The sequence below is a fragment of the Rhinolophus hipposideros genome (assembly GCF_964194185.1).
Source record: "Rhinolophus hipposideros genome assembly, chromosome: 9".
In the NCBI taxonomy this organism is placed as follows: domain Eukaryota; kingdom Metazoa; phylum Chordata; class Mammalia; order Chiroptera; family Rhinolophidae; genus Rhinolophus; species Rhinolophus hipposideros.
Genome location: NC_138055.1, coordinates 77,984,623 through 78,010,354, shown reverse-complemented (window position 1 = coordinate 78,010,354; position 25,732 = coordinate 77,984,623).

Sequence of the window (25,732 nt, the reverse complement as noted above, 5' to 3'; positions counted from 1 at the left end):
CCTTTAATTGTTGCCTTTGTTTACATTTCTTTGAACAATAAACTTAAAATTGGGCTTTAGTCTTTTTATTATGTGTTATTTGTAATTTCCCAATCTCAGTAAGCTCAGGTCAGAAAGTACACTTAAAAGAGACAATTTAATATTTAATTCGATTCTACTAACTACAACAACCTCTTGCTTTGGTGAAATGCTCCCATGTTTGAAAAACTCCAGTAATTCTCCTGTTGTTTTGTTTCAATGCTGACATGTTGCCAATACACAGAGATTGATATTTATTTCATGAATATAATTAATCTTGAATAGGGTCAAACTGTTTATTTCATTTAAATGCAATGCTAAATTAACTTATTAATGTGGTTACAGGACATAAACAAGCATCACAAATACGCTTCTTATATGCACAAATTAATGGGTTAATACATTTTCTTCAACAGAGTTCTCTCACACAAATCCCTTTGGGTTTATTATCTTAAACTCCTAATCTGTTAGAAACTGGGTGGGGGTTAGGGATTACAAAAGATTAGAATTATTTATTCTTCAGTACTGTTCTTTTTATATTGGCATTTTCCTTCAAGGCACAAATTGTTTTAGCTAAACATGTACTTAAAGATTATTTTCAGTCCAAATCTAGGACAAGGACTTAAAAACAAATAGATTGGGTATATTTGAGAGTGTAAGCAAAATAAAAGGCTAGCTAATTTAGTGCAATCTACACAAAAATCAATACGAAAGGCTGTGTTCCATTAAATAAAAATGTAACTCCACAGAAATATTTTGACTTTTTTGTTCAAAAAATAGAAAAATAAAACAAGGCTAGAAAATTACCATGTCAGAATTAATTATTGTTTGAATAATTATACTAAAAAAAATTCGTGTAGCTTAACACAATATTTGAATTATTTTACTAGTACTCAATATCTCCTTATATAAGAGAAAACCCATTCACCTTTTCACTGCTTTCCATGGGGATTGATACACGCTTTTCCTATGTCAAAATCTCTTACAGTATAGCCAAATTTGTGCTTAGAAAACTACATATTTACTGTGATAACTGGACTGATTAAAGAAAAAGGGAGAGTTTAAGGTATGGAATTGATCTGTTGCTCAGTGCAATGCAAGAAAAAGAACCATGCAAATGAAAGTTTAGTAAGAAGAGTGAAACCCAACTATAAAGGTGGAAAGGCTTAATATTTCAGTAACTGCTATTGACTTTGTTCTGTTGTTTCTCTCCCTTCCTAGCAGTTGGTGACACTCTTAATGGCATCTCAGTCTAATTTTGTAATTTGTATTCATGTTGGGTTACAATAACTATCATCTGGTGTTCATTTCTTAGGTGGAGAGGAGGAGGTGAGCAGCCTCACTGATTTCCACTACCTCCTCAAGTCTATGACTCTTGACACATCTTCAGCCATTAAGTATTGTAGAATGTCAACTAACTTTGCTTTTCTTCAATTTTTCATGGTAAATCTATATGAACATTTTCACCTATCTAATAACCAGAGTCAGAAGAGTCATATTAAAATAAGGAACAGGACTTTTAAAAATGTGGCCTTGGAAAATTTAGTAACTTTGATCTCAATAGTATGCTCACTGTTTCCACCATATCCTGCAGTCTCTGGCTAGCTCTGCAGACAGGACCGTATGTCAATCAGAACCTCATATAAGCTGTACCTCATAAATTCATTATACTTGGGGCAAAGCATAGTAAAGGAACTGGTTGTTAAGATGTGTAAAATTATACTGCCGCCAAATAAGGACAATACACTTGGAAATCATTTGAAAGCGTCGATAAGTCAGAAAATCTAGATTCAAAGGCATTCGTTCATTCATCTAATCATATATTAATTTGTCATACTATATTCAAGGCACACTGAGGGAAGCATGAAATTTACAACAGATAGCTATTTGTATCAACAAACAACAGGTGCAGAAATGGACAGTGTTATCTTAGGATCTCAGTATAAAATGTTAGTGTAAAAAAGAGAACAAAATAAAAAAAAACACCATATAACATGCACATAAAAAAGACAATTTATCCTGCTACTGAATAATAATGGTTTGGGAACATAAAACTGTAATTATTCTTTTGGAATACAATGTCCTTGGTAGCAAAGTTAAAACAAACATAGATACTAAGTAATATCCTATAAAGGTAATATTTTATTATATCAGCTTATGGAACACTTAAGGAAGTTGGGAATCGGTTATATATTAGGTATATTTGAGAAATAGTTCTAATATAACTGGCCATCAGATATTCATACTAAAATGAATTGTTTTAATATGCATTTTAATTTTAAGGATTTAAATTTAAAAAATCAAATACTTTAATACAATATTTAAAATTTAAATTATAAGAATTATAACACTAAGTAAAAACATCAATCAACTGATATTGAAAATTACATATATTCTAGCTATTTCCACAACTATGCAACATAATTACAAGTTCTAATTTACAATATGGCACATAATATGTCTTCCATAATATATTAATGATATCTATTATCATAAACTAAAAACAAAAACAATTAGAAAATCCTACACAATAACCGTAAGGTGGAAAAAGGCATACTAGCTTCAAATGCACAGTAGAGCTACTGCTCACTTTTTAACAGCAATGATGGGACCAAGAAGATAATTAAATACTATTTTCAAACACAGAAAGAAAATAACTGCCAACATAAAATTTTGTCTACAAAGTGAAACTTTAAAAAATCAAGATAAAATAAAGACATTTTCAGCAAACACAAACTAAAAAATTAATGGGGTAGCAAAACGAACTTTAATAAAAATATAAGAAAGTAGAATTTATCAGATAAAAGAAATAAAATCCCAGAGAGAAACACAGAAATGTAACAAGAAATGAGGGACAGCAGAAAGAGAAAATAGTAGATAAATGTAAATGATAAAATAAATAATAATAAAATAAATAAGTGTCAATAAAATAATAATGGTGTCTTGTGCTATTTAAAATACATGTATAATCAAAATGCACAAAACTATAAAAATTAATGTGATCATGATGTAAATGTAAGGAAAGACTTCTAGTATATAGCATTATTGAGGGAGGAGATAAACAAAGTTTATATTAAATTTTAATAAATTTGGCAGTCATTACGTTTAAAAAACTGACAAATTAGTAAAGGGAAAACAGGATAAGAAAAAATGTTGTCTTCAAAAGAAGTCAAGAGAAAAAAAGTAAGTTATTTGTTCCTTCAACAAAAAGTGATTAATATTATGTAGATCAAATAGAACACAGACAGAAAACTGATAGTTATAGCCTTTAGTTTCAGCAATTACTTTAAGCCTAAGTTAGCCAAATAGTCTATTTAAAGCTGTAAGATTGTAAGACTGGGTAAAACATAAATCCCAAATATATGCTGTTTACAAGAGACACACTTTACACTTAAAAACAGAGAAATATTAAAGTATGGGAAAAGATAAACATCAACCTAGTCAATTAAAGGTGGTGTAGCTATACTAATATGAGACTAAGTGGACTTAGAGTAAGACAGTTTTTCAGAAAAATGAGGGACATTTCATAATGATGAAATAAGCTTGCAAGAAGATATCACAAGTCTAAATCTAAATGCATCCAACTACATAGCTTCAAAACTATGTATATATGTATTTACATATATAAAAACTGACAAAACTAGAAGAAAAAATAGATAAACCCTCAATCATAGTAGAATACTCTCAATATCTGATAAAACAAGCAAAAAACCATCAGTCAGGATTTAAAGAGTATGACATCCCAATTAAAAAACTTGACCTATTTGACAATATTTACCATGCAAATCTGGACCCAACAATGACAGAGTACAGATTCTTTCCATGAGGTATTTCATGGAGCATCATCATGGAACATTGCACATATACAATGTGTGATTAAAACATACAGTGTTTAAATTTAAAAAAAATATTACAATAAAGACACATTGACATTAATCCCCCTCAAAATACTCCCTCTCACTTTGAACACACTTATCCCCTCGTTCTTGCCACTTTCTGAAGCAGTTCTGGAAGTCCTGGTTTGTGAATGTTGTTAGTTGCACTGTTCTAGCTGCCTCAATGTCCTGGATTGATTCAAAACATTTTCCTTTCATAGTCATTTTGACTTTGGGGAAGAGCCAGAAGTCACATGGTGCCAGATCCGGTGAATAAGGTGGATGAGGACATACCATAAAGTTTTTTTTTACTTGACAGATATTGCTATACCAGAAGCGACATGTGATATTGAACGCTGTCATGATAGAGGATGAAGTAAAGACACTCACCAAAGAGGACTGACTTCCAGAACTGCTTCAGAAAGTGGCAAGTATGATGGAATAAGTGTGTTCAAGGTGAGGGGGAGTATTTTGAGGGGGATTAATGGCAATGTGTCTTTTACTGTAATATTTTTTTAATTTAAACATTCACCATAGTGTTTGATCACACCTCACAGCATTTATTGACATTGTGAGCAAGCCTCATCAAATTTCATAGAATTGCCTTCTATTTTAAATGAAGCTACTAATCAATAAGTAAAAGATAACTAAAAAAGCAAAAGAATAACTAATTTAAAGACATTGACTCTATCATATATAATTTAAAATTTATTGTTTTATTTTCTAGTAGATTTCAGATCAAATTTAAAACTAAAAACCTGCTATATTTTACATTTTCTAAATATTTTTAAATGCCAGCATTTAGAAGCAACTTGATTTAACTTGAAGGCATTCAGATCCTCATGTTCAGACTTGGAGGTGGCTAAGAAAAAGAGATCAGTATGCCTACTTGACGTCCTGACTCAGCTTCTGGCTGACTGTGTGATCTTAGACAGGTACTCAAGCCTCTCGTTGCCAAATTTCAAATTGCTCATCTGTAATATGGGTCTAATAAAGGTACTCACATCATAATCTGGCTTAAGGATTAAAAAGATAATGCTGATAAAGCGCTTTCAACATAACAGAAAAAATATTTCCAGAAAATTTATTGAAGTGCATCTGATACATAGTATTTTCCTGTTATTGCGTCTCTCCAAATCCACAGAATGTTTTGGAACTCAGGAGATATGTCTTGGGGCAAATATTTTTCACAACAGAACTGTAGAATTTCTTTCATCTCATTTTTAATGTTTGTCTTTAGGAAAAGATGTGTTTATGAATCCATAGCAGAACTAAAATACTATAGTACTCAACATGGTCCAGTTGATAGAAAAAGTAACTCAAAAATTATTATTTTTTCATTCTTTGTTTGGTTTTGTGAGACTGAGTCATCTATTTCTCGGTCAAAAGTTCAAAACTGAAAGTATTAAAAATGGTCAATGTTGTTTACAGTGTTTTTTTGTGATGAAAACTTTTGACTATGATGTGATCTCATAAAATAAGATAAACGTTTTTGGAAGACTTTTGATTGACCTTACCTATAGACTTATTTTTGAAGCTTTATGTTTGGCTATCATTACTACAAAATTGAAAAGATGAAAATCTACAGAAGAAAAAGTTATGGAATCATAGGTGTGTCTGTTTTTTCTCTGCTTGGAAACTTTGAACTCTGTTAAGAACAATCTACTTTATTTTAAGTGTAATATGATCTCTCTTTAGACAATTGAAATGTCTCAGTTGACCTAGTATAATGTGAACAAAATTGACAATCTTAAAAACTTCTAAATAAAAATGCCCAAACACAAGAAACTTAACATCTAAAAAATGTCAGTTTGCATTAGTTTTCTATTGCTAAGTAACAATTACCTTAACTTTAGAGGCTTAAAGAACCATCAATTACCTCACAGTTCTATAGGTCAGAAGACTGGGTGGATTGTCTGCCTGTGTCTCACAGGCTAAAATCAGATTGTCATAAGGGCTGAGTTTTCGGCTAGAGGTTCTGGAGAAGAATCTGCTTCCAACTTCCTTCATTTTTTTAGCAGAACTTAGTTTCTTGTGGTTGTAAAATGAAGGCTCTTGTTTCCTTATAAGCTGTCATTAGGAGCCAGTCTTAGCTTCCAGTTGCCACCTGGATTCCTTGTCATGTGATCCCTACCATATTCAGAGCCAGCAGAGAATTGCTCATGTGTAGAATCCCTCTCATTTTTGAATTACTGACTTCTGTCTCTGACCTTAGGTTACTTCATCAGACCCACTGGATAATCTCCATATTTCATAATCAATTGATTTACCATAATTACATCTGCAAAATCTCTTCACAGTGGTATCTATATTAGTTTTTGATTGAGTAATCCTGTAGAGGTATGTGTGTACCAGTTTGGGAATCTTGGGTGTCATCTTAGAATTCTGCCTACCACAAAGTTTAAATAATATTCTTATATATTTAATTCAGCTTTTTAACTTTATTATTTTCTAAAAAGGAACAACAAAACCTCCAAAATAACAGAAATGGAGACATATTATTATAGTTGCCATCAATTAATTGTCAAATCAGTTACTTCAATTAATTGACAAAATGGATTCCAATTTTTTTTTTCGGTTTTGCTCAAGTTTTGTTTATTTGAGATGATCATTCATAATATTTGTGAAATATTCTAATATATATTATATTTTACAAGATTGAGTTGCAAAAACTCATAAAACTGTCTTAAAGCAGGGTTTATTATATTTAAATAGAAATTTCATACATGTTATTCAAAACATGGATCTAAATTGTTTCTCTTCTTCTCTTTTTCATGTATTTAATTTGAGTAAGCTATTAATTAATCAAACCCGATGTTATTATCTGATTTTTGAATTATTTTCTTTATTTTTCAGGTAGACAAAGTGATCTAAGCATTGATTTAATATACAAATAAATACATGCATTAGCTGAATATAACTTAATAAGGGGTCAGCAACCTTTTCTGCCAAGACTGGAGAGTAAGTATTTCATGCTTTGCAGTACATAAGATTGCTGCTGTATTTTCTTTTTTGTTTGTTTTTTTTTGTTCGTTTGTTTTTCTTACAGTCTATTATTATTATTATTGTTATTATTATTATTATTATTATTATTATCATCATTATCATTTAAAATTGATTTAGTATTCATTATGGGCCAGAGTTTGATTTACATGTATTATGTCAGGAAGAAAGCATAATTATTATGTTCACATTACTTATGAGGAAAGTCGAGCTAAGAGATTGAATGAGTTGTTCATGGGCACAAAACTCTACTAAACAGTGTTACCAGTACTTCATAACTGACTTTTATTCTTTCTATTTTGTACCTGAAATTGTAATCTTCACAGGGAGATGAGTTATATATAAATACACATTAAATAGCAACATGAGTAATAAAATAATTGCAGAAAAACATATATTATTTGTGCAAACCCTGAAGATGAATTATTAAACTTCTTAAAAATTTTGAGTATATGAGGTTTCTATTTTTGAGGCAGTTACGTTTCTGTGAGACAGAAAGCAAATTTTCCTATTTTAACAATGAGAAAATACATCAAATATATGGTGATGGAAGGAGAACTGACTCTGGGTGGTGAACCCAGAGTATAAATCCAATAGGATTTATAGTTGATGTAATACAGAATTGTACACCTGAAATTATGTAATTTCATTAACAATTGTCACCCCAATAAATAAATTTAAATTAAAAAAATGAGAAAATACAGAATTCCAAAGAATAAGTATTTGTAGTTATCAATAACTAGTGATTTTTGTTCTATACTAAAGACCAGCTTCACTTTGAAAATTTTTAATCAATTTTTTTATGCTTTGAAATACAGTAGTGCCTATAATTTACATTCAAAACAATAAAACTTGGATCTGTTTTAAGTGTGGATAATAATTTATCTATTAAAATCAACAAAAATAAATAAAAAAATCCAAAGGCCAAAAGAAATGGAAATATTAATTGAAAGTTTATTTTACAAGGAAAAAATCCAGGCACGGATGTCTTCATTGGTGGAGTTCATCAAACACTTAATATTACACAATATTGTGCATAAAATATAAGATGTTAGGAACATTTCCCAACTCACTTTCTGAGACTAGTATTACTTGATATTAAAATCTTTTAAATTCACTAAATTAAAAAACAACAACAACAACAACAAAAAACTACAGACCAATATCCTCCAGGAATGTAGAAGCAAAATTCCCCTGATATATTAGAATATAGAACCCAGCTGTAACCAAAAATAAAACATTATAAGCAGGTGTAATTTATCCCAGAAATTCAAAGTAGGTTTAAAATTTAAACATTAGTCATATAATTCATTATAATACCAAAACAAAGCAGAAAACAATAGATGCCCAAAAAGAAATTTGTAAAATTCAACACAAGTAATGATGAAAAATATCAGCAAAATAAGGATAAAAGAAAACATTCTCAGACTTTAAAAGCCATTATGATAAACCTATAGCTATCATGATGTCCGCCTAAGATCAGGAAAAACAACAACAAAACATGGATTTCAGTCTCACTACTTCTATTTAGCATTTAATTTGAAGGCCAATCAGTACTATTTGGCAAGATAAATAGTAAAAAGACAGATAAATAAGCAGACAAGATGATTGTATATGTAGAAAATCCTAAAGCATCTCTCAAATAGCTACTAGCACTGATAAGTTGGCAGGACACAAGGTCAAAATATAAAACACAATTTTATGTCTGCACACTAGCAATCAAAAAAAACAACAACAAAAATAAAATTGATCATTTACAATAACATTTAAAAACATGATGTACTTAGGAACATGATGTATAAATTTAACAAAGATGTATACAGAAAGTTGCAAAAGATAAAGACTTAAATGGATGGAGAGATATATTTATGTCCCAAAGGCTCAACATTGTTGAAATATGAATTCTGCCCAAATTCATCTATAGATCTGATGCATTTCCATTCAAAATCTCATCAGGCATGTGTTCTTTCTGTCTTTTTTTTTTTTTTTGGTAGGGAAGGTGTTGGGGCACTGATAAACTGATTGGCAAATTTAAACTTTGCAGAGGCTTAGAATAGCCAAAACAATTTCAAAAAGGAACAAAGTTGGAGGACTTACATTACTTTATATTAGAACAAAAGTGTGCTGTAACATAGAGTAGATGAATGGACTAACTGAACTTGATGGTGAGCCCAGAAAGAGAATTCAACTTATCTGCTTACTTAAGGAAAATATAAATGTATGCCTTATAATTGAACCCTTTGTGACATTAATGAACTCCTCATGACACTAACATTAATAGCAGCTTGATTCATGTTCCTCCAACTGGAAACAATACAATTATCTACCACCAGTGAATAAAGAAATTATGGTATACCCATACATTGGAATACTACTCAGCAATAAAAAAGAATGATTCATTCAATAACAACCTGAATTTGAAAAATATTATGCTGAACAAAAGAATCCAGTCACAAATAGTATTTATTGTATGATTCTGTTTATATGCAGTTCTAGGGAAGGCAAAATTAACAACTAATTCCATAAAGCAGATCAGTGTTTTTTTGGGAATAGTAGGGTGGTTAGTTGACAATAAGGGAGTCACAGGGGAATTTTTGGTGTGAAAGTAACTATGTCATGATTATAATGGTCAATACATAGGTGAATATTATTATTAAATTTGATCAAATTGTGTATTTATCATGGGTATATTTTATATTAAATAAATTTTACTTCAGTAAAGCTGGAATAAGTGTAAGTTGTAAAAATAACATAAGTAAGAATGGCCATGTTTGCTCTTCTGTGCTTCATTTATTTAATCTTGTGACTATATTACTATTTTTCTTCATACTTTTCCAAAATTTCTATTGCTACTCTTTTATCATAATTATTTTTTCTTGTTATCTGGTTAGTTTTTTACTTTTGATATTTAAAATATTGTTTCTTTATTCTCTAGAACAGAGTTTGTAAGTAAATCAATCTGATGTTCCTTAATTAAGCTCTGTTTATTTATATTCACCTCTGAATGCAGTATCTTTTTAGACTATTATGATTTTTACTGACATAGTTCAAGTCTTAGTATGAAAATGCCAGGGAAACCAAAAATCAGAGTAGGATGATATTTATCCATGCACACTGAAACCGTCATTCAAACAATTGCATTATTATTTTTTGTAACTCCACTTACTGAAAGATGATCAAACCAGTTGATGTTATTTCTTCTTCCTTATTAAACCTATATTTCCAAAGTAGGCGATAATGTATTTTTCCATTTCTTTTTACATATTTGACTTTAAGTACAATTAAAAGCACCACCATCGCTACCATTGTAGCTAATATCACTGTCATACTAGCCAGGCACTGAGCAAGGGCATTATTTTTTAGTATTTTCACACTAGCTTTGTATTTGTTATTCATGGTTCAAATTAATGAGCTTCATCCAATCTTCTTGTCATGTAAGAATCTCCTTATTATGGCTACTTTTTAATCAATGATTATAAGATGAAAAGAAAAATTTTTGGAGTTAACCATCATAAAAATATTGGTCTAAACCCTTCTATCAGATTTGAATATAATTGGATTACACTCAATGAAGTAACAGGGCTTTTGTACGGGCCTACGAAATATTTTTTGTACAGAATATGTTTACACAGAATTTTGGCTTAAAATGCAAGCAAATCCCATTGTTTAAGAACCCCCCATGACATGCCTTTCTACAATTCCTCCTGTATCACTCTCCTCTAAACTGACTTATGGGGAAATGTTGAGAAATTTATTTTGGACTCCAAGCAGTGATCTTGATGTATAAGCTTTCATGAAAGCATTTATGTATTTGTGCCCCATATTCAAAAACTCATCTAAAGAGCCAGCCAAAGTTCTTGTTGGCCAACAAAATATGATGTAATTTTTGTTTACAGTTATCAGAGTCGACAGTGTCCACCGCTCTAAGAGTGGGAGAGTATGTGTATCGTAATGTGTGTCAAGGGAGCTTAAAGAAGAGTAGCCACGTCCTCAGAGGAGACACTGTTGAAACTGTCAGGGTGGAAGCCACAAACAGATTTGGGAAATAGGATCTCGCAGAGGAAAACGGATGCATGTGGGCAAACATCACCATATATATGTAAATGCAGAGGGTTCTGGCATATCTGACAGAAATTTAGCTCAGTGCTTAAAGTTAAGAACACATAGAACTATATCCACAAGACTATACATCATCAGCCCTTCAAATGGCCTAAAAATCAATTAGAATCGAGTTACCCAAAGCTGTCTTAACTCAAAACCCAATTTAATTTTACTGGGCTTCTATCAGGGACTATCTATACAACATATTGCATACAATTCCTAATTTAGTGCATAAAATGATAAGACAGTCACCATAGGGGAAACACAGAGTTGGCTTGAAAGTAATTTTCACTGATTTATTTAAATTACAATAGCGTCTGACGCTGGAAGATTATGAGTTTTATAATAGGCCTTGAAAAGTCTTGAATTGGTTCTTTACATATGCAATCCAGATTACTGACTGGATATTTTACTACTGCAGTTTAAATTTCAGCTGTGAATCTGGGAGTCAATGAAAATACAATTATTTCCATCTTGGCAAGATGGAATTGCCAGGGGGCATAATTAAGAGAGGCATCAAACTGATTGCTTTCTAAAAGAAGGTAAAATGGCATGAGTGGAATCAAGAGTGCATATGGGTCCCTAGAGAGAGCTATCCATCTTGAAAGGAAAAAAAAAGAAAAAAAAAATGAAGGAAAGGTGGAAGAAAGGGAGGAACGGAAAACAAAACAAAACAAAACATGGTACTTCGTGGAACATACATGCATGGGGTAAAACTGCAAGCTGATAGAATTAAGAGAGAGATAGGAAGGAAAGGAGACTTTGACACAAGATAACTGCTGAGTAGCACTTGCCAAAGTATTTACTTTGAAACACATATCCTGAGAGATATCCTTTAAGCAGGGTTTTCTTTAGTGAAATGTGTTTGGTAAACACACTGCATAATATATTTCTCTTGTTGAGTCAAAATATCTTTAGAACATGTAAGTCTTTGAGAAGTTCTAGAGTAAAAAAATGTTAAACATTTTATTCCTAACACTGTCAGTCCTAATACTGAGAAAATATTTTGGGACCCCATAGAATATTTACATAATAATGAGTTCTCCTTTGAGGGGATCTTTAATTGGAAGATGTCAATATTTCCACTATTTAAGACCCCAATGCAAGAGAGTGCATACATAAATGAAATAGTTTTACAATTGAATGTTATACGCCTGTGAAAATAAATTATAGCTATATACACTTATATGACTATAGCTTACAAGCAAACTTATCTTTCTATGTCACAAAATATTCATATACAGTATAAGTTTATAAAAAGTTGAAACAGGCAAAACTAGCAATTATATTATTTGAAATAGACAATAGACAATAAATGAAATGAATTATTGAATTGACAATAAATGTTCAAAAGTGAAATTATTATCACAAAAGTCAGAACGATGGTCATCTATGGGGGAGAAAAAGGGAGATGTGATGCCCCGACAAAGAGAGAGACTTCTAAAGTAGGAGCATGTTCCATTTCTCAACCTGGATGGTAATTATATGAGTGTTTATAATTATTCTTTATACTGTACATACATGTTTATATGTAGCTTTAGTTCTGTATGTAAGTAAAAGCAGGTACACACACACTCTACAGCACAGCGGCAATAAGGTATTCCCAAAGCGCAAAAGGAGACTTTTCTGAGTATATAATGAGGAAGAACAAACTTCCTTAGAAAATTCCCTAACTTTTTATGGTAAGTTGTAAGAATACATATAGCTGAAGTTATTGAATATAAAATACTGTAATATAAAGTCTAAATTTGAACAACTGCAGAAACTGAAGAAGTTGGTCAGCGGTTGAATCAAACAATAGACAGAGACTGGTAAGGAAGAGTACAGAATACAGATCAGCATGTGACAAAGATCATCCAACAAAACAGAGCCAGGATAATGACAGAAGAATACTTAGACTGGTGTTAGGGCAGAGATGTGAAGCATTTTGTTAATTGTATACTAAAGAAGGGTTTGATTTAGTACTGAAAACTCCCTATCAGTATAAGAATATTACTATTCATATGCATTTAAGTTGATATATTTAGTCATAATTTTTCTGTAGCAAATGATAAAAATCAAGTCCATTTTATGTAAAATGGGGGAACTTTTGGCTTCTGTAATTAAAATGTGGGAAGAAGGGGGGGGAGCTGACTTTAAGGGTTCTTGAATGAGGAGCTCACACATAATCAAATTTCTCCATTATCTATTTTCTCTCTTTCACTATTTTAGTTTTCTCTCTCTTTGAATATATACATATTTGTGTTATTTGGGAAAGAGAAGTGTTGGTGGGAGGGGAGCTGAGAATTTCTATGTAATACATATAATATCTACATGTAACATGCATATGTATTACATGTACATATTACCAATTATTGGCTCTCCCCCTCTTTCCCAGTTAACAGAAAACAGTCAAGGCTTACAAAGTCCTATAGAAACTGTAAACTGATTTCTATGAATTTCATCTGCACACATGCTCTGCCTCCCACATTATCACCTGGAACTATTTATAGGGATTTACTGTACCCACTATCTCTGTTGTATCTCTGTGTTTTTTGTTATAACATTCACCCCCACCCTCCTTCACTTAATATTGAGTTCTGAGTCTATTCCAAGCAATGTACTGAGATAATATTTTGGTCAATGACAACTCCATTCTTTCATTTGCTCAAGTCAAAAAAAAAAAAAAAATTGTAGTGTCCTTTTTTCCCCTTTCTTTATTTAACACTCTAGTCCATCAGCAAATGATTCTGATTCCACCTCCCAACCATGTCTCACCATCTTTCGACATTGTCCAAGCTATTGTCTTCTCCCACCTAGGTTATTTCAATAGCCTCCTAACTTGACTCCCCACTTCTGCCACACTTCCCTCTAAGAAAACAAAGCAATCGTTTAAAAATGTAAGTCAGATCATGTCACTCTTTTGCTCAAACCTTCAATGTCTTTCCATCTGTTTCAAAGTAGAGTCAAACTATTTTCTAGGATTATAAATTACCTCACTTTTCCTCTAAACTTATTTAATACTTGTCTTCCCCTTGGGTCACTCTCAACCAACCACACTGGCTTTCTTCCTATTATTGGAATACTAATAGCAAAAACTTTGCATGTGCTATTCCATCTGCTTAGAAAGCTTACTCTTCTTCCAGAAATCTATAGGCAGATTCTGTCACTTCCCTCTGGTTTTTGCTTAAAAGTCCTCTTTGTATTGAAGTGGCTTCCTTATCTACAATTGCAAACTCCCCCATTCTGTACTTCCTACTATGTCTTTTTTCAGATTGATTTTTTTTCTCATTAACTGTTATGTTTTATGAATATGCTGTATGTTTAATTTTATTTTCTGTCTCTTGCCCTCAAAAATGTAAGCTTCATGAAGCCAGAAACTTTTATGTGTTTTGCTTGGTGCTATCTCCTGAGCGCCCAGAATAGCCCCTGACTCCATAAGTATTTGATGAGGAATGAATATTGGATTCCAAGTTACTTGTGAGTCTAGTATAAATGTAGCTGATGGATTTGTTTTTGGTCATAGACATTAAAGGAGGATAAATAATATTCATCTAAATCTAAAATTGAATATGTATTCTTCTAATTATAAACAGGTTCCATATTAAATTAAAGAAACTTATTTTGCCCTTCTTTAAACTTTTTCTATTTTCAGTTATAATTTATATGATTGTAGCTAAATATGTGATGAAAATTTTGGACATTTTGAAAAAATTAAATGTAGAGAATGATTTGGCTTATTAAACAATGTTTATGTAATATATTTAAAACAAACTTCCAAATTGCTTAGTGAAAAATGTTAGAATCTTTTTTCGTAGAGTGCTAGATGTTTTTGCATTTTCTCTATTGTATCTTATATAAAAACAGTGTTCATTAAATGCAATATTATTTTTCTTAGCAATCCTGCGCATCTCTAATACACATACTTCTTTTTGGCAATTATTTTACAGTTATGTCAAAGAATGATGTTTGGGCTAATTTTACTTATATATCTTTTTCTTTACTCCTTAGGTGAGTTCAATTTTATATGAAGAAGCCCATCGGGAGACACCTCTAGGGTCCTCATATTCTACCGTGTCTTCAGCCTTGTAAAATTTAGTATTAGAAATAAGCTTGATATTTTCTTTTAATATATTACTTGATGTAACCTCTGGGTTCATCAAGATCACTTTCAAACTATTTTGGTTATTTAGGTAAAATTAAACTCAATGTCCAGATGTCCCTATACAATCATTCTATTCTCCTTTATGTCATTTAGAAAGAGCTGGCCTACCAAGACTGAGTTACTGACCATCAGATAATAATAACACCTGCCACTTAAATCTAGAGGTATCCCATTGTACAAGGCCATAGATCAGACACTTCCCATTACAACATAGTGTCCTAGGTCATCTCTGTATCTTGTCCTTATTAAAAAATGTAGAACATTAGGGGGAGGAATTTATTTCCTGGAGTCCTATATGGTGTATCTACAAGGTCTTACAATTAAGTTCGCAAACTTATTGCAACGATGTTTCTAAACTTTTTTGACATCAGAGAGATTTTTCATTGTGAATTTGTATCAACTGGACAAACAGTTAATTAAGTTTACTATTTGGAAGTGCTGAAAAGGCTGCGTGAAAAAGTTAAACGACCTGAACTTTTAGCCAATAATTCATGGCTCTTGCATCACTACAACGCACCAGCTCACAGGGCACTGTCTGTGAGGGAGGCTTTAGCCAGTAAATAAATAACTGTATTGGAACACATACACCCCCCACTCACTGATTTAGCCCCCAATGACTTTTTTCTTTACTTGAAGATATGGGAAATATTAAAAGGAAGACATTTTGATGACATTCAGGACATCAAGGGTAATACGATGACTTCTCTGATGGGCATTCTGGAAAAAGTTCCAAAATTGCTTTGAAGGGTGGACTTGGTGCTGGCATTGGTGCATAGCTTCCCAAGGGGTGTACTTAGAAGGTGAGCACAGTGATATTCAGAAATGAGGTATGCAGCACTTTTTGTAGGATGAGTTCGCAAAGTTAAGTATCTGAACTTCATACTCCATCTATGCTTTACTGGACATAGTATAAGTGTTTTCTCCTCAGTTGCCCAACAGTTTCATCAGGGCTCAGCTACTGGCTTTGCTCTCTCAATATTTTTTTTTTCTCTCTCCATATAGATATATGTGTACAAAGTTGTGCATTTCCAGACAATCCACTTTTACAGTCTTAGGTTATCCATTTAAGCTTTGCTTTGCATATTATTTTTCTACAATAAATGCCAGAAATTTCTAAAACAATTAAATTAGAAGAGAAGCCACAGACTGGGAAAAATATTTACAAAAGTCATATCTGGTAAAGGGCATTTTTGAAAATATATAAAGAGCCCTTAAAACACAACCACAAGGAACAAACAACCCTATTAAACCATAGACCAATGACCTTTTTAGACAATTTACCAAAGAAGATATACAGAGGGCAAATAACCCCATGAAATTAAAACATATGAGATACCACGACACACCTATTAGAATGACCAAAATCTAAAACACTGATAACACTAAATGCTTGAGAGGATGTGGAGCATCAAGAACTCTCATTCATTGCTGTTGGGAATGTAAAATGGTACAGCACTTTGGAAGACAGTTTTGTGGTTTCTTCAAAACTAAATATAATCTTACCATATGATCTAGCAATCATTCTCCCCAGTATTTTTCAAAAGGAGTTAAAAACTTACATCTATAGGAGTGAGAATTTCTTTGGAGAAAATGTGCTCTACATCACCCACAAAGAGGTGCTGCTTCCTCTGTAGCTCAAGCCAGATGAGAAATATTTTAAGAAGCTCACATGTTGTTTGAGGGGCACAGTGGACTGATGTGGTATTGGAAAGGAGGAAAGTAACGGTGAGAGGCAGTGGATATTGATCTGTGGCAGCAAGAAGAAAAAAATCAGAGTTTTTAGAAGTCTCTTTTCTATTTAATAGTAAGTGCAGGGGTATTTGTGTTTTCTTGAGGATCAAGTGTGATCCACAAGAAATAAAGCCATCCAGGAGCTAATTCAAATCCTTCCTGAGGAGCTATCCAGAGAGAGTATGGTCCCAACAAAAGAATGAACAATGAAAATACCAAGAGCTGAGGAAGAGCTATAAATGATCCACCAAAGAAATATGCATCATTTTTTTAATGGGAATGCATGGAAATGATTCTAGTGTGGCTTCCAAGCTTTGAAAATGCATCTATAAGAGCATGAGCTTGGTTGAGAGCAAGTCCACTTCAAACATCACCCAGGAGCTGAGATAAGCAATGTCAAAACACAAGGAAAATTATTTTTCTGTCTTTTTCCATTCTTCAACCTGGAGGGACCAGAGGCCCTCGTGAGTAGGGGAAGAGGAGTAGAGGTCAAGCTGGGAAAGAGACAGGAAATCAATGACTCAGAGCTTTCCCAACTCAATCTTCCCACCTACGGAAAACTCAGTTGGGAAAAGGGAGATACATTAAAAGAAGTTTAAGTTATCACAACAGTTTTTTTGTTGTTGTTGTTTTTTTGGTTTGTTTGTTTTAATGAACAGAAGCACTGCAATTTCTACATTGTTTGACCATCAGAATAAGCAGCTGGTAGTGGTGGTGGTGATAATTAAAATAAATTAATTAATTAAATGGAACCACAAATCATACTATAAGAATCTGCAGGGTATTAAAACTCTGGATAGAGGAGTGCTTTCTCAATTAATATAAATTAGCAAGTGTAGACAATTGCCTATTCCAATTTGTTGAGATGTTTCATACTTTTGAGAATAGATAGTTGGGTTTATCTCTTAGTTGATAAGTCAAAAAAGAATCCAACACTGCAGCACTTTCACTCTTTCTTCCTGATTCTTTTAATCTTTTTTTTAAATACTGAGAACATATTTAGATTGCCTAATCCTTAGCATAACTAAAGTGTTATTTGATTTTTAAATATACAAACTCTATTTCTGACTCAGTTTATATTAAAACCAAGTTGAAAATTTTTTATTATGTGCATATTTCCAGTAAGTGATTTCCTCAGTTATGTCTGTGGTTTAATTTAAGCAATCAAAATGTAAACTCTTTCCAAAAGAGTGCATAAAAATCTAATTAAATCATGGGGAAATGTGAAGTTAGTGGAAAAAAGAAAGAAGAAGAAAACAAATAGGAAATAAGAAGAGTATCTGGTAGACCATTTGTTTAGTTAAACCAAGTTCAGTTATAGTAGCCCTGCTCTTAAAGCACACAGAAAACATCTTAAATTTTTTAGTCATATTCTTGCTCCTGGGGACCATTAGGAAAGACTTTAAACTATATTTTGAGAGCATTCCAGCAGAGTAAAATAAAGTACATTATTTAAAGTTCTGAAGGCCATTATCATCTTGGCTTTACCTACTGAGAGAAGCAGGCGGCTGTTTGAACAGATTTCTTTTTTCTTTCTTTCTTCCCAGGGTCTCTCATTACTCAGAATCATATTATTTTGTTGAAGCACTAAGTGGTGAATAATTCCATATATGTCTTTTCCATTTTACTATATTTTCAGGAGCTTTTGATGCCTTCAGCAAATAAAACAGTAGGTCCTCTCTACATTACTTAAATTGCCAGAATTAGAGTGCTAGCCCTTACAGATCAGTCTGTATACTAAATAAACCCAAGGCATATCCTTTTCCCTCTTCACACACTTAAATAGAAGTAACGAGAAAGTCCACAATTTGCACTGTGTTAAATGAACCAAATTTTAGAAGAAAAGGACACTTAAAAATAGGTATCAATTTCCAGAACAAATAAGACAGACAAGTAAACAGATATTAGAATACAGTGTACATTGTTAACAGTATCATTAGCTTTCTTTTTGAAAACAGGTACTTGTTTCTAAAAGGATAAAACATTGCACAGAGATATAAAATATAAGTGAATCATTTTCAAATAGAGACGAAAAGATATTTCAGATGAGAGCTGTAACGTGCGTGCGTGAGTTTAGGGAGTCACTGGCTATATCAGCCAGATTGTCCCCAGGGGGCATGCATGAAAGGGATGACAGAAGATAAGGCCACCTTAGGTCTAGATGTTAAAAGACAGTGAGTGCCCTAACCGAAGTTAAAGTCTTTCTCTATACATGAGGGTAAAGGGGATGAAATATATGGTAATGGAAGGAGAACTGACTCTGGGTGATGAACACACAATGTGATATATAGATGATGTAATACAGAATTATACACCTCAAATCTATGTAAATTTACTAACAATTGTCACCCCAATAAACTTTAATTAAAAAAATCTTTCTCTATTTCAGTTTTTGATGTAGGTAATATTTTAAAAACAGTGCATCTGGATTTCATTTAAAATGTTATAAATGTTTGTCCTATGGTTGTGGCTCTATCTTAATCTGCTTTGCATTTCCAGCCCTGAGCAATGCCAGCTTCCCATTTTATTGATATCATACTGTCCTTGCTTTTAATGGAAATGCCACTAGGGACCCTGTGATTAGCAAGGCTTTGGTGTGCAGTTTCAACATTTTGCGAGCTGACCTGAATGTGAGTTGTGGAACAATTTGTACATATTTGCATGTACAAGATCGGACAATTAAGTTTTTGAACTTGATGCAATGATGTTGCTAACCTTTTATCATACCAGAGGGATTATTCGTTACGGATTTGTGCCAACTGGACAAACAGTTAACCAAGTTTACCATTCGGAAGTGCTGAAAAAGCTGCATGAAAAAGTTAAGACAACAATTCATGTCTCTTGCATCACAATGCACCAGCTTACATGGCAGTGTCTGTGAGGGAATTTTTAGCCAGTAAACAAATAACTGTATTGGAACACCCTTCCTACTCACCTGATGTGGCCCCCAATGACTTCTTTCTTTACCTGAAGATAAAGGAAATATTGAAAAAAGACATTTTGATGACATTCAGGACATCAAGGGTAATATGACGACAGCTCTGATGGCCATTCCAGAAAAAAAGAGTTCTGGAGGGTGGACTAGGTGCTGGCATTGGTGCATAGCTTCCCAAGGGGAGTACTTCAAAGGTTACTACAGTGATATTCAGCACTGAGGTATGTAGTACTTTTTCTAGTATGAGTTCACGAACTTAATTGTCTGACCTCATATGGGCTGAGAAATGGATGAGATGTAACAAGTCACTAAATAATTTGTGAACGGAATTTTGTCCAACATGCACTCATTAAAATGGTTCTGTTATTCTTTGCTCCTCACTAGAGACATGGTAGCTGAAGCACAAAAATAACTCTTCTGAAGAGTGGAGATCATAGTGAATTGGTGGCTTTTTACGGATTATTATTATTATTGGCGGTGGTGGTGGTGGTGTTTTAAATTGTTGGGCATCCTCTACAACACATAAGCATTAAAAGCATTTTTTCCAAAAGTTGCCCATCTCACTCCCTTAGAAGGGAAGCTGTCCTTTTGTAATCGGATAATTACCCACATTGGTATCTTAGCACTTAACTAGTGAGAATCTTTCCTTGAATTGTTTCAAAACCTGTACAAAACTTAAGAGTTTCCTCTTCTTGTTTGTGTTAAGAAGGGCAGACAAACAAGAGGTTTTATCCACAGTCTTTGTCAACCCAACCCTGTCAATCCTCTCCCTAGCAAGGTAATTTGCCTTGCTCTTTTGTAATGAAGAAGATTGACAACAATGACATTATTTCACAGCATTTCCTTTTTATTTGGGCACTCTATTTTCAACTAGAAACATTACAACTTAGTAAGTAGCAAGATGCAAAGTGGAAAGACTTAGAGTGTGCCCTGTAGTTGACCCTTTCCTCTTAATGTAACATAAACATTATATCTTGTGAGAGAAATGGTCCAAACCATACTTTCTAGTAATAGTTGATCAAATCTGTAATTATTTTTCCAGATGAAGAAAGAATTATCCAGGGCAAAGGGACAAAAACTACCCCTAACCTGTAAGGCAGGAATGATGTAAATTTTACTCACACATGTTCCAATAAGCTCTTCATCTCTTGTGCTACCAGGATTATCTTTAAACTTTACTATATTGTTGCACAAGTTAAATTTATTCAACATCATGTAGCCCTGTCCTCCAGATCCATTGTCTACCTTAGCGATAGAACCATATGTAACCCATCTCAGTACGTCATACACATTAATCGTGATCTTGTGACATACCTATGAGGGTTTATGGTGAAACGAATTGCTCCAGCCCATTGCCCTAAAATGCCCACTTTGGGACTTACTGCACAGTAATTGATGAACAGACACTGACAGAGTTAGGTATCTGGATCGTAGCCACATAAGAGGTCTGACCAAAAAATTCGGTGAATTCTGCTGCTGCCGAGTGTCATCCAATGGAAAGGCAGGGATCTTCAATACAGGAAGTGGAGTGTTGAACCTTAGGAACGGTGTGTGACAAGTTTCAACTTGTTCGGTGCAGTCAGTCGGGTGTGAGGTACGGTTGAGAGATGTGTCTTAAAGTGTGCTGCAAATCATCCTCCCTCATGACAATGGTCCATGTCACACATCACTTCTGGTATATGGCAATTTCTGTCAAATAAAAACATTACAGTGCGTCCTCATGCACCTTATTTTCTGGATCTCGCACCTTGCGAATTCTCGCTCTTCCCCAAAGTCAAAATGATTCAGGACATCGAGGTAGTCATAACAATGCGACTAAAGACACTCATGAGAGAGGACTTCCAGAACTGCTTCAGAAAGTGGTAAGAACGATGGGATAAGTGTGTTCAAAGTGAGGGGGGGTTAATGGCAATGTGTCTTTTACTGTAATATATATATTTTTAATTTAAATATTCACCATGTTTTTTAATCAGACTTTGTATTACACAGTTAAAAGTAACCTAACTTGTTTATACACCTGACCAGTCGACATGTCCACTTGGATTTCTTATAGGAATATCAAATCTAACAAGTCCAAAATAACCCCCAGATATTATTCCCTATTTCTATTTTCTCACATACTTTCCCATCTCTCTAAAGGGTGATTCCATTCTTTTTGGCTCACGCCAAAATGCTTGAAATCATTTTGACACCTCTTTATTCTCATAATGCACATGTAATTCACTAACCAAAAAATGTATACAAGTGGACACTTTGGTCAATGTTGCTCAAGCAGTTTTTTGCCCTAATCAGAAGTGTCTGGACGTGATGGTAACCATTTTAAGCACCTTGTCATTGCAGAAGTCAAACATGACTTGCATTCATCTTTTATTATTGGTATACATTATTACAATTTTAATACAGTTTTCCTTTCTTAAAATATGTATATTTTTGGCACCCTCTGTATATCTAGAATTTAATAAATTTTCACTGGTTTTCTGCCACCATTTCTCTTGAGTAGCGTCATCATGCCTTACCTGCATTATTTTAATAGCTTTTCCATGTATCCCAATGTTTCTGGTGCTGCCCACCTTTGGCCCGTTTTTAATCTGGTAGCAAAATTATCCAGATCATTTTTATTCCTTAGCTCAAACTCTCCAAGAGCTTGCTGACACATACATAGTGAATGTCAACGTGCTCGTGATGTCCTCCCAGTTCTTACAAAACTCGTTCCCTTCTATTCTCTCACTTCATCTCCTTTCCTCTCCTCTTCCCTCCATTTGCATCAGCAACACTGGTTGACTTGCTGTTCTTTGAATAGACTAGTCGTGCTCCTTTCTGAATGCCTGTATTCTTAGTGGCCCTTCTTGCTGGAATCCTCTCCCCCCAGATATCAACACAAGTTGTATCTACATTTCAGGTCTTTAATCACATGGTGCCTTCTCAGTGCATCTTCCTTGGCTGCCTTCACCCTTGGTTAAAATGACATTTTTCTCTTTCTTCCTTTATCCTATCGCTGCCTGCACCTCTTGCTATCCCTAATTCTGGCTTTAATTTGCTTTCCTCAGTGTGTATTACTGTATAACATGCTACATAATTTAACTATATACTTTTTTCTATACCTTCTTTACTAGAATGTAAGCTCTGTAACATTGTTCAACATTGTATCCTTAGTAGCTAGAATAGTTCCCTACACAGAGTGGGCATTCCATAAATATATATTGAATAAATAAGTAAACTTTAATGATGTATTTTCAAATATTTGTTAAGAATTTGACGCTTACATTTTATTTTGTACAATGTTCACCTAAAAACATAATGTTTTATGTAACAGTCAGACAGGGAATGAAATATCATGTCCAATAACTATTTTTATATATATAAAAACAAAAATAAGCATTTTTATAGGAACACCTACAAAGAGAAAGGTGTATATATTAAACAGGTTAGAATGATTGACTGTGGGAGAATAGAACAGGGAGGTAAGAGTCTAATAGGAAATAACTGGAAAGAATAAAAGAGGACTGTTGTAGTGTTTGATAGCAGTGATTAACTCAATCCTCAGAACCTAAAAGTATGTGTACGTGAGGAGAAACAAAGACAGAGACAGAGACAGAGACAGAGACAGGAGAGAGAGAGAGAGACAGAGAGAGAGAGAGAGAGAGAGAGAGAGAGAGAGAGAGAGAGAGAGAGAGAGAGAGAGAGAGATACGTGGCCAACACAGAAGTTGTCCAAAGAGACCTTGATGTTCAAGATCTTTTCTTCATTGACCAATTCTGCCAGAGACTGTAAGACTACAAATGTTAAAAACCAAACAAAACACCTAACTAAGCTTTTTTTGCACCTAGTGATGGGATGTTACATACATTAAACTAATGATATATAAGTGAAAATTCATGGGAGGTCAACCTTATATATAGAAAAAGGAAACACCAGATTGGGAGCAAGTCTTTCATTTTTGCACATTGCCCTTCCCTCTTCTTCTTGAGGAATACAGCAACAATGCCTCTAGGCATGCAGCCAGATTGCAAACTTGAGGACAAAAGCCAGAAAATAGAGATTGTATAGCAGAGAAATAGAACGAGCACTTTTTGGTCAAAAAAGAAGATTTGGGGGAGGGTTTTTTATTTTTTATTTTTTTACTTCCTTAAACAGCTGTTTAAACAATCACTGAACTGCTTACATATGGAGTTCTTGTTACATGTAAAAATAAACTTTTATCTGTTTAAGTTCTATAATAGTTTTTCTATTACTGAATGTCTCTACCTATCTAGTTAGTCTGTTGAATATCGGTGCTTCAAATTTTAAGATTTGATACATCATTCACTGTCAGTTAAAATGAGGATTTATTTTGGCTCAGAGTCTCAACAATATTATCTATATGCATCAAATGGTGAGCAGAAGCCTAATTGACTTTATCTGAATGACTTGGTTCACGAGGGAGAACAAAATATAAAAAATAAGTTTAAAATGTAAAATAATACAATCAATTTTATTCCTTTCATGGCTGATTTATAAATGTAAATACATAGTGAATACATTTTTCAAAATCATTTCAAGAAAAATAAATTAGATTGGATCATTTCCCTATAGCAGGTTAATATAGGCACAAATTCTTCTTCTGTTTGAACATCATAGATATTAAAGTATTTTGAAAGCTCCAAAGTCAAACAAATATATCTTTTGGATTATTTTTCTTACTAAACTATTTGAATAAATATGTAGTTACTAAAAAAACATTCAATTAAACTTGTCCAGTGTTTCTTAGATGGCAGTTTACTCATTTATCATGGGGAGTACATGGTTATTACTTTTTTAGTCTGACGTATTCCATCATGTATAGCTTAGAACATCTTTGAAGACAATATGCAAATTTTATCAAGAGGTTAGTCTAGAACAATTATATATGTACACACCTTTCAAATGTTCAATGTCAACCTTTAGTTTGTTCTAACTTCTTTGCATGTAAATGTGGATATTATATATTGGAATGAGGTTAGGACTATAATATTTTTGACCACTTGGAGAAAATAAAAGGTAGGAAAATTGTTTTTATTTTTAAAATATTTTGGAACCAATAAAGACACAGTAGAAGTGTTTTCTGTTCTTAAAAAAGAGTGACCTAGGAACAATCCATCACTTATATACAGTCTGGACTAAAATTGTTGTTCACTCACTGTCATTCTATAATATTTTATAGATATTAATTTTATTTCTGAATATTTAAAGAAAAAGCCCTTTAGCTCCTCTCCCTTCTGTATCCTGAGAAGTTCATAAATTCATTAGTACTTCGATTCATATGGAAATTGTAATTATGATCCACTGTGAAAGTGGGAGAACATTAACTTTCATTCATTTATTCAACAATGTGCCAAATGCAGTGAAATGCTGATGAATCAGACATGCATAGAACCTGTCTTCATGGAGTGTCCAGTATGATTAAGAGGCATCTTTGTAAAGAGGACATTATTAGGGAAGTCAATAATTAGAGTTAAGAGAGGGGAAGTTCAGGTATTTTAGGAAATTTAAGGTGTCGGACCTAAGGTGGACTTAGCGACAGCTTCCTGGGAAAAATTATTCAAAATTAAAACCTGGAAAATACGTAGGCATTCGCAAGGTAAAGTGGGGAGAAAATGTGAGGAAATTAATTCCATGTAGCGGTGCACTGTAACTAAAGTGTCAGAGGCAGGAGACAACTTTGATATTTCCAGAAAGTGAAAATAACTGCACATGTACGGAACGTAGAATAGTGGTTTGTAAGTGGGCAGGACAGCAGTGGACAAAGTCTGATCGTTCCTCCAAGAAGCTAGGATTCTGCAGCCTGCCCTCCTTTCTCCTAACCATTCATCTTTAGTCTTCTGTTTATATTAATCTGACTTTTCCTTAAGACGCTCTCTTAGCATCTCCTCGTCAACCCATTGTTCCTTTTAAATTGGATAACATTAC